This window comes from Octodon degus, unplaced genomic scaffold (genome assembly GCF_000260255.1).
Source record: "Octodon degus isolate 3935 unplaced genomic scaffold, OctDeg1.0 scaffold00035, whole genome shotgun sequence".
NCBI classification, from domain to species: domain Eukaryota; kingdom Metazoa; phylum Chordata; class Mammalia; order Rodentia; family Octodontidae; genus Octodon; species Octodon degus.
Genome location: NW_004524611.1, coordinates 16,277,098 through 16,287,684, shown reverse-complemented (window position 1 = coordinate 16,287,684; position 10,587 = coordinate 16,277,098). Strand labels below are relative to the sequence as shown.

At 48.6% G+C, this 10,587-nt stretch overlaps 1 pseudogene; it reads right to left on the bottom strand.

Moving 5' to 3' along the window:
- Positions 1-523: 523 nt before the first annotated feature.
- LOC101578484 lies at positions 524-10,367 on the bottom strand (annotated as a pseudogene).
- Between the last annotated feature and the right edge of the window lie 220 nt (positions 10,368-10,587).

Sequence of the window (10,587 nt, the reverse complement as noted above, 5' to 3'; positions counted from 1 at the left end):
TCTTTCTTTCTTTCTTTCTTTCTTTCTTTCTTTCTTTCTTTCTTTCTTTCTTTCTTTCTTTCTTTCTTTTTTGTCACAGGGGAACTTTATTGAGAGGAAACCAGAGGCGCTTTCACGCTCTCACACAGTCATGCGCACGCGCACACCCTACTCCAGCTTCTGCCGCAAGGTCCAGTTCTCAGCCCTGGTGGGACACTCTCAGTTCCTAAGATCCAGAGGTGGCAGGGGCCAGAGGGAGGCACGGAGTGGGGATGGGAAAGTGGCCGGGGTAGGAATCGTGTGGGATGGGAGGATGGGGGTGCCGGGAGCAGAGGTGGCGGGGTGCCCCCAGCTCGTGCGTGAGAGTGGATCCCGGCCATGGTGGCCTCGGCGTGGCTGCGACCCCGGAGGGACCTTTCTGGGCTGGGGCGGTGCACTCCAAAAGGTCTGGGAAGGACCGGGCCTCCCACCCCCTACAAGTCCTCTGGGTGGTGGCTGGAACTGGAGCGGGCAGGGCAGGGCAGGCAGCCAGCAGCAGGCAGGCTCAGCTCTGGGGCTCCTCGGGAGCCTCTTCCCCAGCATTGTCGACTGTCCACGGCGACAGTTGTCTCTCAGCAGCTGCGTGATGAGGGTGCTGTCTTTGTAGGAGTCCTCGCTGAGTGTATGCAGGTCAGCCATGGCCTCGTCAGCAGTGGTCTTGGCCAGCGAGATGGCCTCCTCCGGGCTGTTGGCGATCTCGTAGTGGAAGACAGCAAAATTCAGGGCTAGGCCCAGGCGGGTGGGCTTGCTGGGTGGCATCTCCTTCTTGCGGACGTCCATGGCCTCCCGGTAGGCTGCCCGGGCAGAGGCGATGATGCGCTTCTCGTCGTCTCCGGTGGCCACCTCGGCCAGGTAGCGGTGGTAGTCGCCCTTCATCTTCAGGTAGGAGACGTGGCACTCGGCCTCCGCAGCCTCCTTCATGAGGTGGGAGTCCAGGAGGCCCAGCACGGCGTCGCACAGGCCCCGGAGCTCGGTCTCCACCTTCTCTGGGTACTCTCGGGCCTCAGGGCCCTTCTCCTCCGAGCCCTCCTCGGTGCTTTTCCGCTCAAGGCTGGACAGAACTCTCCAAGCAGCCCTCTGGCCGCCCACCACGTTCTGCAGGCCACGGAGAGCAGGTTGCGCTCTTCGCACGAGAGGTCCTCACCCCTTTCCACTGCGCCCTTCATGCAGGCTGCCACGTCCTCACAGCGCTCGGCCTACTCTGCCAACTTGGCCTTCTGGACCAGACGGGCTCTTCCATGGCTCTAGGGACAGACGGTGGCACGCCAGGCTAAGTGGCTGCCAGGGGACCAAGGCCGGGTCCTGTCTCAGTTTCTTCTGAGTCTACAAGTCAGTTCAAACTCACTCTCGGCTGCGGGTGCAGCTCAGTAGTAGCGCCCTGGCTTACAAAACGTCAGGCCCACAAACAGCACCACCACCCCCAAAGCTTTACTAAAAAAAAGGAATATTTACTGTTCTTTCAGTCAATTTTCAAAATTTCTATTTGTTTCCAAGAGTCGTCCTGTGTACGGTGCTTTTCACACTTACCAGTCTATAACTAACCAGCATTCACCTCTGAGTTCAAGTGAAATTTTATCGTTGGGAGAGATTTTCATCTTTGTTTGCTTTTACCTAGCTAAGTATTGAGTTCTAACACTATTATCACTGTTTCTCAATAAATTTCTTCCTCCATACCTTCCCATGACATTCTGCCTCTGAGCCTCTTTACTATTTCCTGAGTACTAAACTCTGAGTTTAGAACTTTTTCTTTCAAATGGCATATTTAACTCATTTAAAATATTTCTTCTAGCTTTAAGTAAGGAAAATGTTTAGTACTATGAATTCAGAGTGCCAAGGTTAGTCATATCCCAGGGGTTTAAAAAGTGTATTAGTATGCTTTCATTTTTTAATTTTGATTTACTAATTACTATATCACTATGTATTGTTTGCTTTGACTAAGTAATTTTAGGAGCTTAGCTCTCAAATGAGAGATGATAAGAACCTATTCTTTTCTTTTTTGGGTTTTAGTTCATTTTCAATGACACATAATTGGACATATTTATGAGGTATGGTATAATAGATATAAATGTGCCACTTAAAATTTTCTAGTATGCATAGACAAAGAATTTGCTTCAGACGCACCTGAAGATTTTTAATAGAGATTGATTTTTTAAATGGATGAGTATTATATCAATTCCATAGAGAAGGTACAATCTGCTTGCAGGATGAAAATCAGTATATGTCAACTTAATCTTAAAGGCATACTTCCCATATGTACTCTGTACTGTGGAGAATTTTATTCTCACACTCTTGTGTTCCTTCCTGAGGTTATTAGTCTGAGAAAGGCATGGTTAGATGACTCTAGCATTCTGTGAGCCCTGTGCAGAGCACTTCCACAAACTGAGAAAGCTAAGACATTGGTAGGGGACAGAGATTCATGAGACTGCCACCATATATTCAGGATGTCACTGAACAAAATGTTGATGTGCAGCTCCTGGCTGCCCCCAGGCAGCACTGTACAGGCACATACGGAGTATAATTCAACTCGCAGGAGGTCGCTATGGCAGTCAGATTCATGGAGATGCAAGATCAGATGGTGGCAGTAGAGCCTGGGAGGGGAGGACAGGAGTGCTGAACTGTACTCAGTTTCCACTGAGAAAGCTGGACAGGTTCTCCAAGTGCTCACGCTAGTTGTCCTCCCAAGTGGATGCACCTGAATTGTGCCTTCCTAGAGAGTTAAAATGGACAGACACACTGACTGTTACATGTGTTTGCAGAAATTACACAATGGTTTCATCCCATGATTTCTTCACTCCTATTACCAAGGGATGTAGTGAGTGTCTGAGGAACAGCCCTGCTAAGTGATGAAGGCTTCTGGGGGCCCAGCATCCTAAGCCTTTCTCCTTGTTACTTTCTGTCTGTACGATATTCTGAGAACTGGTCCTGGACCCACTTTCTCCCAAACGAGAGGACAAGATGTGTCACTTTCACCTGGAAACCCCAACCCTCCTGGAAGTGTCGCACGTAACCTGAGTTAGATAGAAATATTATAGGCAGTCGGACAGGGTCAGGCCCTCCAAGGAGATGACAAAGACCAGACACCTTGCAACTGTGGGAGGGACAGATGCTCCTGCTGTGAGCCAGGCCTAAAGACCAAACAAATCCTAACCTCCCTAAAGATTAGCATCCCGGATTGATCATTACCCTGAGAAAGCCAGGAAGAATCCTTATCTGATGGCTCCTGGTTACATTCATGTCCCCTTGCTACCTGACTCCTTTCCCCATCTGGTCCTGGACTTAATCAGTTTTACCTGAGCAATGGTGCTTGTAATCTCATTGGTTGACCTTAGTTTTGTCCCACCCCACATCCACCTAAGGGAGTTCCCAGTTTCTCCATCTTAGCCCCACGTGGTTTTACACTATAAAAGTCCCTGGAAGAGAAAGCTTCCCAGGGAACAACCCGCTCAGGCCCCCCTCCTGTTCCTCTTGGACAGGAGCTTTCTTTCCCTCAATAAATATGTTCTGCTCCTAACCTCCATTTGTTCCTAAAATTCATTCTTAGGTTTTAGAGAACACTAACTTGTGCAGGTCAGGTCGGGAGATCATTTTTCCCTGTGTCATTTGGAGGTCACCCACCCAAGACCAGTTTTTCTCCCTGTATCAGAAGGAGCTGACTGTTTCTCCTGTCTCCCCAGCTGCCAAGATCACAACACAGAATCCCACCATCATAGGCTCTGAAGCCACCACTGCTGGACTCAAGGCAACTAAGGGCAGGGGGACCTCAGAACTGTGGCCTCTGGATTTGGGAGCTATCATTGGGGTGACAGTGGCCACGGTGGTGCTCCTAACCCCACTTGTGGCGCTGATGATCTTCCTCAGATGCAAGGGGAGGTGAGTAGTGGTCCAAGCCCCGGGCCCATCAAGGTTCCCACTGGGGTATGGCTCAGCTCACACCAGCATCAGAATCACCAAGGTGCTTCTTCAGAGGGCGGAGGCATGCTGGACTCCCCTCAAAGCCACAGTCAGGCTCTGTGGTCTCTGCTTGGGAATCTGCAGTAAGCAGGCTCCCCAGTGGGGAATTCACCACTGTAACCCCTCTCAGTCACATGCAGAGGGAGAAAAACATGTGATCATCACAGTGGATGCGGGAAAGAGTAACACAGCCTTCAGCCTCTCTCCTAACCAAAACAATGATCCAGGCACAGAGGGAAACACTCTCAGTATAACAAAGGCCACTTAGGAAAAGCCACAGCAAAGTCACTCAGGTGAAGGACTAAGAGCTTTGACCCTCAGAGGGGGCTGTAAGGTTGTCTGTAGTGACAGAGCCTAAGGAAGCTGGTTCCTTGTAATTTCTGAAAGCTCGAAACAAGGTGACAGATTCCTGAGGTGCTGCACTGTTTGTTCTTTGCCTGAAGGGGATGTAAATAACAGCTTGCTTACAGCAAAGTATTTATGCACATTCCTTAGCCTGGGTGTAGCCCTCAATAAATGAGAGAAGTGTCTCTGACTCTAGGACTCATTTAGAGAGAGACTAATCTCAGTGGGACCTCAGAAGCTATATTAATCCAGTCTTCCCATCATTTCTTTCAGCTCTGACTTATAACATAAAGAGTTGCCTACACTCATTACTTGTAACAGAGGACCACAAGGTCGTCTACACTCAATACTGTCCTATAGCCTCAGTGCAAGCCCTAAGGCGACCTCTTTGTGTCAACTACCCTCTAAGTTTGCCCTTTGTCCCTTTGCTTGCCTCTCCCTCCTTGAATTTCATTCTCTCCCCACTCCCCCACCCGCTGCCTGTCCTCCTGCCCCGAGTCACCCCCTGCCTTCTCTTTCCCCTGCGCGCGCAGCTTCTGGCTCTTCCCCTGAGTGCTGCCGCTTTCTGCCCTGGAAGATTCGGCCTCTCATCGGGTACCTTGTTCAGCCTCAGACTGTGACGCGTTTGGTTCTCTTCCTCCTTTCTCCCTATTGGGAGAGAGGAAGTGTTGAAAGTCAAGTGAGAGCAATTAGTAATTAGTCAAGAAAAAGAAATAAAGGAGCTTAAAATAAAAGGAAGACGTTGAATATTTCCCCACAGGTTCTGTTTTTCAAAAGGCGATATATTCCATACACAAAAAAGTGAGAAATAATGAGTGAACTCAGCAACTCCCCAAGACTGAAAATCATTTCTATGAACTAACAATGAGAGATGCAAAATGAAATTTAAAGAGGCCAGCCAGATAGCTTGGTGGATTAAAGCTCCTGCTTAGGCAGACTCAGAGACCAGAGTTCTATCCCTGGAGTGCCATGCCGGCCCTGCCCCCAGGGCCTGCTGAGACAGTGGTTGAAACTAGGAGTGGTGGTGCACACCTGTAATGCCAGCACGCGGGAGGCTGAAAACAGGAGGATCACTATGAGTCCAATACGTGTAGTGAGACTCTGTAGCCCCTGTACTAAATGCAAAAAAAAAAAAAAAAGAAAAAAAAAAAGAAATTGAAGCTATCAATTCTATTTGTAAAGGAGTGAAAACATAAAACAAGACAAACTACTTGGAAGAAGCCTAACCAAGGAGGTGAACATACTGCACAGTGCAACAAAGCAGAAAACATCATAGAAGAAGTTAAAGAGCACACAGATAAATAGAAAGATGCCTCATATCCTTGAATTGCAGGCACTAATAGAGTAAGATGTCAAATCTCCCTACAACAATCTATAATTTTAATGTACTGTCATCCCTATCAAAATCCCTATGACAGTTTTGTCAAAATGAAAAATTGATCCAGAATTAGGAAGCAATTCAATTATGGGTTTTTTTATGTATTTAGTACAGGGTCTACAGGGTCTCACTACACAGATAGGACTCGCAGTGAACCTCCTGTTTTCAGCCACGCAAGTGCTGGGATTAGAATGTGTGCCACCATGCCCAGTCTCAGTCACTTCTCAATAAGCCTTGGGGGCACGGCCGGCTTGGCAACCAGGGGATCGAACTGCAGTCCCTACCTCTGCCTAAGCAGGCTTTTTAATCTGCTGAGCTATCTGCAGGCCCTGGAAACAATTTGAAAAAGACCCACAACACGCAGTGTGGAAGAGTCAGACTTCCTAAATTAAAATACAGGGCTGATAATTAAATAAATAAAATACAAAGTTAATACAAAACTGGTAAAATTATAACAGCAACTGGTGGAATAAAGTCAAGAAATTGACTAATGCATGGTTAGATTTCTAAATTTCTGTGTAAAATATGTAATTGTTTATTCATATTCTTTAAATACTTTTCATTTTTAAAATTTTTATCTCCATATTCTATAGGGACTTAATGTCAATATCAATACTGGATGGAAAATACCTGTTCCATGTTATGCCTAAGATGTTTGATATTCAGACAGATAGTGAAGTTAAACTCAATTGCATATGTTGTAGGGTAATAATAAGCTTCTCTTCTGAAGGGTTAAAAACCTAAGTTTGCAGACCAAAAATTGGAGAAATGGAATGGCTGCAAGGACAGCCAACATTTTGACCTTAGCCTTTCAAGGTCAATGAAGACTCAGGCCATAGGAGAACCTATACTGTAACATCATGTAACTTAGGTGTATCTCGAATTTTCTGATCAGAGAGATTATGGGGCCACAGAACAACGTGATTGATGATGTAGACTATGCCTAAGGAGAGTCACTTGGAGAGAAAACATTCTCTCAGGCTTTCACAGAGAGCAAATTGGTCAAGCAATGGCCGTGACTCATCCACGTGGCTGACACTGACAAAGGATCTGCAACCTGCGGTACAGGGTTATGGGATAAATCCTGAAGGTACTTGACTGAACTTATCAGATGTAAAAATTACATTTCTTATTATATAGGTCTTGCTTTATCTTGGTCTTAGCCATCCAGAAGAAAAGTATAAAAACAGGGTATATAAAGTAAAGCCATATTAATATGCTAAGCTTTGAAAGGCTCAAGTCAACAACTTCTGTGGATAACCCACTACTATTATGGACTACTGGTCTGTGTTGGATTGTTTTTCTGAATTCACACACCTATAGTATTTTATTTTATTTATTTATTTTTTGGTGGAACCGGGGATTGAACTCAGGCCTTTGCGTTTGCCAAGGAAGCGCTTATTCCACTGAGCCATCTCCCCGGCCCTTCCTATAGTATTTTAGATGCCAATGGAATACTCATTTTCTGACAAGACTAAACAAAAAAGGGGGATATAAAGGAAGGACCATTTTGTATCTGTATATACAGAATAGTTAGGATAGATATACAGCTACTTAGGCTTAATTCAATGAGAAGAAAGATTTGTACTAGTAGTGTTTGGACAGGATATCATGTCTGCATCTTGTACTGCAGATAACCACTAAGAAGATAACAATGTACAATGTATAAAGAGAGAGAGAGAGAGAGAGAGAGAGAGAGAGAGAGAGAGAAATTGACTAATGCAACAGATGAGAGAGAGCCCAGAAATGCACCCTGAAATGCCCAGTTTGGGGATCTTAGAGGAGGGAGGGTGACGCTACCACTCACCAGGGAGAGAAGGGACTGGAGTGTGTTACAGTTCAAGGCTGAACAAGGGACTAACTGAGAGGCTGAATCTGACAGGGCAGCAAGAGGCAGCGCTCAGGAGGAACAGCAGCTTCCTGCCAGCTGCTGTGTCTGCAAGGGGAAGAAGTGGGCACTAGGGTGACTCAGAGGGGCAAGGGGGCAGGCGGGGTGAGAATGAAAGTCAAGGAGGGAGATGGCGGCAAAGGCACGGAGGGCAGGCGTGGAGGGCACCAGTCAGGAAGAGCTGGTCTTGGGGTTTCCACTGAGGACACAGGACAGGTGTGAGTGGGCCTCCTGGGCCTCAGGGACTAGGGAGATCCAGGCCCTTCCCTGAGGGAACCTTGCTGACATCCTGTTCCCTCTAAGGACTGTCTGAGCTTCGCACAGCAGGACAGAGCCTCTCCATGGACATCACCCTGAACTACTTTTGACCTCCTACAGGTTGGCAGGCTAAAGCCAGGTGTCACCAAGTCAGGGCTTGTCCTTGAAGAGGACCTTCAGTGTGAGAAGGCCTGGCTTTGACATTTTCCTCAGAAGTTTCCCTCCAAGAACCCAGATGACAGCATGTTCTCTGCCTCCCTCACCTTCTCCAGCTCTGCCTCACCAGAGTTCCTCCCTGCCACCCTCCCCAGGAAGACCCAGGTGGCAAGGTTTGTGGGTTTGTGTCTCATGTCCCATCCTTTCCTGTGCAGCCCCACAAGCCTAATGTAGCCATGTGAGGGTAGTTTTAGAGGAGGCTGAATCTAGAGTTTATAACTGATTGCTGGCCCAAAGCCCAGAGTATGGGTGTGAGTGTGACACTAGCCCTAAGGTGTGTACCCAGATGCTGTGATTCTTGCTCTCATGTGTTGCTTTTGCTGTCTTCTGCTGGGGTGAACTGGTGCCCCTGTACCATTCACTACCCTGACACGGAGCCAGAAGACTATGGATTGACACACAGAAAAACTGAGCTAAATAAACCTTTGCCCCTTTAACTTAGGCCACTGCGTATTTTGTCTCAACAAGGAGAAAAGTGTCTAAGGCCCCAAGGGAGACATCTGGGCTCTCTTCTGAGACCTCAGGAGCGGGGCTGAGTGAAGACCCTCCAGGGAGCTCTGCTTCCCATCAGATTCCAGGCAACTTGCAGACAACTCAGAAGCCAGCAAGTGTGAAGGTCCAAAGGGACCAACAGAGCCAACCACCATGTAATCCACTCTGTCCTCAACTTGCCACCTCTTGCCCACAAAAACGACATGGCCCACATTCTCATGCATATGTGTAAGGAGAAAGCTGAGATCACTTTCCCCTCCTGTCCCTCGTGCCTAAATGGACTCTAATGGACAACTCAGAACCAGGACCTCACCTCCCTTCCTGCTTAGTCAGCGATGACCAGGGGCCAACGAACACACCCCCAACCACTGGTAGGCAGCCTAGCGCCCGGCTCCCCCCAGGGCAGCCCATCATCTCCCCACACCACAGGAGCTAGAACACATCATGACTGCTCATGCACATCCCCCACTGACCCATCCTCCAGCACCCCAGGCAAGGGGCTGTGCCCTGCGGAGGCGCAGGCCTCCTTGCGGGTGATCAAGTGCATCCTGAGCCCAGCTAGCAGCTGCTAAGCAGCCGAGCCAGCATTAGAACCAGACCTACCTTTCTGGAGGTTCTCCCAGGATGAGGCTCTCTCACTGCTTTACCCGGGTTCCCACACTGTGTGGGCCTCTGTCAGAGCTAAGGGTGTGACACAGCGACACAAGAGGCAGGAGACACATGAAGTTCCACAGATGGTCACACACCAACTGCATCCTCAGCAGGACCCCTCTGCCTCCCTCTTCCCTGTGACTCTTCTATGATGTTTTACTTGTAGGCAACCTCTATGGGGACTCTACAGTTACGACAGCAGGATAGCTACAGATGTGTCTCAGCCAGGTTTCAGCACCCTGCCTGCTGATATCTGGAAGTCAGCTCTACCCTAAGTACTACAAAACTAAATTATTAGTCAGTAAGCCTCAGGACATACTTCTCTGGAGTTTTTCAGAGAAGTCTCCCTACATTCCCGGGCAGGCTTCGAACTTGCAAACTTCTTGCTTCAGCCCAATGAGTACCTGGAATTACAGGCAGGGACCACTACATCAGCCTGACACATGCTTTTTAGTTACTGACTTAATCATTAAGATAGCAAAGAAGTCGGGATTAGTGGCAACAAGGGGAAAAGGCAGCTTCCAGAAGAGAATACGTTTTGCCGCAGGCAGCTCCAGTCAGATGATGTCTACAGGACAGAATGTGGACGATCCGTAATGTATTGCTCAGTGGTGTGACTTCTCCGATGAGCAATGCTTAATATCAGTTAAAGCGAAAAGTCAGTTTAGCTTCTCCCTCAGTGAAGCAGCTGCCTCCATCTGGAGGGCCTAGGGGTCAAGGATAGACACAAAGGCCTGGCCCTCTGAGTGAAGGGAGGTCATGGACCAGCACAGAAGAGTGGAGGCAGGAGGAAGCTGCAGGAACCTGGCAACAACCTCGGACCTCCCAGGACCCACACAGCCTCGTTTGTCCCCTCCCAGGGTGCTCAGCAGGCAGTGAAAATGCTCGGGCCCAGCAGCGGGGGCTGGTCTGGTCCCGCTCTGCTCTGCTTTGAGACCAACAGGACTGGGCGTCCCCAACCCCCAGGCCTTTATAGCCAGGATGACCTAGCAGGCCAGGGAGGAGAAGGAGGTAAGGGATGGGGCAGAAGGAGGCCACCATCTGTCCTTTATCCTTAGAGCAAGGGTAAGAAGGGGACTGTGCTCTTGAGTGCTCAGAGGGAAGGCAAGAGGAGCCCACTGTCTGCCCCCAGGACCAGCCTCCTGGCCCCCAACCCACCTGCTTCACCATCTCCTCCTTTCATTTCCTCATTTAATTTCTTCAGAGAGAATCACTGACTTCCTATGTGGTTTCAACCCCAAGCCCAGGGCTGTGAATGAGAGTTGAGCAATCACTTGCATTCATCAGGTGCACTAGCAGAAGGTTGGTAAGCAGATGAAAAACCCCAGCAATGATAATGGGAGAAGGCCCCGGGAAGACTGATACCGGGCTGATGGAATTCTACACAGGC